Below are 2172 nucleotides of genomic sequence, written 5' to 3' on the forward strand. Positions count from 1 at the left end.
CGTCGACCCAGGGCTTTTGAGTTTATATTATTTATACTGTCTAGTTTTTGGTTTCTTTGAGTTCTATCTAATGGCTTATGTCTCTGTCTTCTTTAGTTGCTCTGTCTCCCCTATCACCTGCATCCCCTTGTCTAGTTCGTGTCTATGTGTATCTTAAGTTCCTATATCCCCGTGTTCAGTCAGTGTTTGTGTCTGCCCTGTTCCCACGTCTCTGTTCCCTTGTAGTGCCTGCATGTGAGTCTGTGTTATGTTTCCTGTTTTACTTTGAAGGTCTCTGTCTTTTCTCAGTGTGTTCAGTTTACACTTCTTTGGTCTCGTCAGTTCTGATTTGTCCCAGCTGTGTTTCCCTCCTGTTACTCATTCCCTGATTGCTCCCTCTGTGTATTTAAGCCCTGTGTTTCTCTGTGTCCGTGTCGCGATCTACCGTTTATTTTGCTGTGTGTTTTGTCAATCCGCCGGTGTTAGTTTATTTTTGACCTTTTTCCAGTTATGTTATGTTTGAGTTCAGCATTAAAGCTGTTTTGGTTTAAGTTCTGTCTCCGGAGTCTGCACCTTGGGTCCTATTCCTGTCTGCACACAGCCACACCTAACAAAGATGAATTATGGATCCTTGCAGCACTCGCCCCGTCTGGCTGAACCCCTGCCAATCAAATTAGCCCTTTTACTCAACGAGACAGATTGGGCTCCGGGTGAGCAACTGAACCACTGCGGGGAGACTATTACTATTCGGAACCATGCGAACCAGCGGTTCTGCTGATCGGAGCTGGGCCTACCTGACTTATCGCCAGAATCTAATCGGAACGCGGACCGGTCCTGTTCCACACCACACAGGCCCTGCCACCGCTCGGATGGACAAACGATCAGGGCGAGCGCCCTCCGTTCGAGTCTTCTCCTCAAACCCATCGGGCTCCAACTCTGAGTGCAGCACCGGCAGATAAGCACTCCTTGGAAGAACCACGCGCTTGCCGTAGTTCCGAACACTCGTCAGACAACAAGACCTCTGGACGTGCAAAAAAACCTGGGATTAATGCTGGCACGGGCCTCGCCTGCAAAATCACTTGACGCGCCCAATCAACCGCTCGATGAGTTGTTCGCACTAAAGTAAAAACCACCATCACTTCATGCAGAGACCCCTTCGGCGCCAGCTGCGGCCTCAAGGCTGGAGCTGAACAACAACACCCTGATAACGACTGTGTTTAGACTGTTCCCCCCATTACATGCAAGGCCACCTGGGTTGGCTGGAAGACTGTTTACTTAGCCTGGCAGGGTGAAGGACACTGTCTCAGCTGAACTCTGGACACACACACAGACACACACACACATTCACACACTTACACATACACTTACACTGATAAGCACTCACTCATCCCCCCTCCCTTTCCAAATGCCTTCGATGCTTGTTTCCTGCGGGGGAACACGGTGGGTCTGTGTGCCGCGCTGGAATGGTAGCGCTGTGCAGGGCGGCTGCTGTGTTCGCTTCGGATTACTCCTCACCCCCCACCCAATCCTGTGGCTTGTCATGTCTTTCACAATGTTGTGCTGTGGACATTTATGTGCTTTTTGTGCAGAGGAGTTTTTTTGTTTCCTGTTCTCATGCTGTCCTACCATGGAAGCACAGCATGAGTAGAGCTCTCTTTTTTCCCTCTTGTACTTTCCCATTGTAGTGTATATTTCAGTGTTTTTTCTGTAACGCTACCGATCTCCAACTTGTATCCCCATGTAATGTCTGTATTGTGTGTGTGTAAGGTCGGGAGGGGGGGGATCCCCATTTCACTGCAGGGCAACCTTCATGTGGCGAATAAAGCTTTGATTGATTGATTGGAAGAGACACAAATCCCTTGGGAGCTGTATCAGGAAGAGGATCTGGTGTAAAAATTGAGACGAGATGAAACATGTCTGCGGGGGCTGCATAAAGAGACAGAAAGTCACAGAAAGCTATCGTACCTTTCACTTGTGCAGCATGATTGTACATTAGGTGTTGTGGTCTGCCAGAGAAGTCAGCAGCTTTGTGGCTCAGGGCCTCCTTTAAGGCCCAATGATAACAACCGCAGGCCTGGGACCAATAAAAAGGCTGTAGATGTTACCATAGTGTTCAGCCAGCTGGGGGAGATAAAGTGGCATGTTTTATAAAAATAGGGTATGAAATTCAGATTCAGTGCAATTATGAGACAC

At 48.6% G+C, this 2172-nt stretch overlaps 1 pseudogene; it reads right to left on the reverse strand.

The window, feature by feature from the left end:
- The window catches only part of LOC106632513, a 5472-nt pseudogene that overhangs the window by 2053 nt on the left and 1247 nt on the right, over positions 1–2172 (reverse strand).

Source organism: Haplochromis burtoni, unplaced genomic scaffold, assembly GCF_018398535.1.
Source record: "Haplochromis burtoni strain Fernald_Lab_line unplaced genomic scaffold, NCSU_Asbu1 Contig_792, whole genome shotgun sequence".
Taxonomy (NCBI): Eukaryota; Metazoa; Chordata; class Actinopteri; order Cichliformes; family Cichlidae; genus Haplochromis; species Haplochromis burtoni.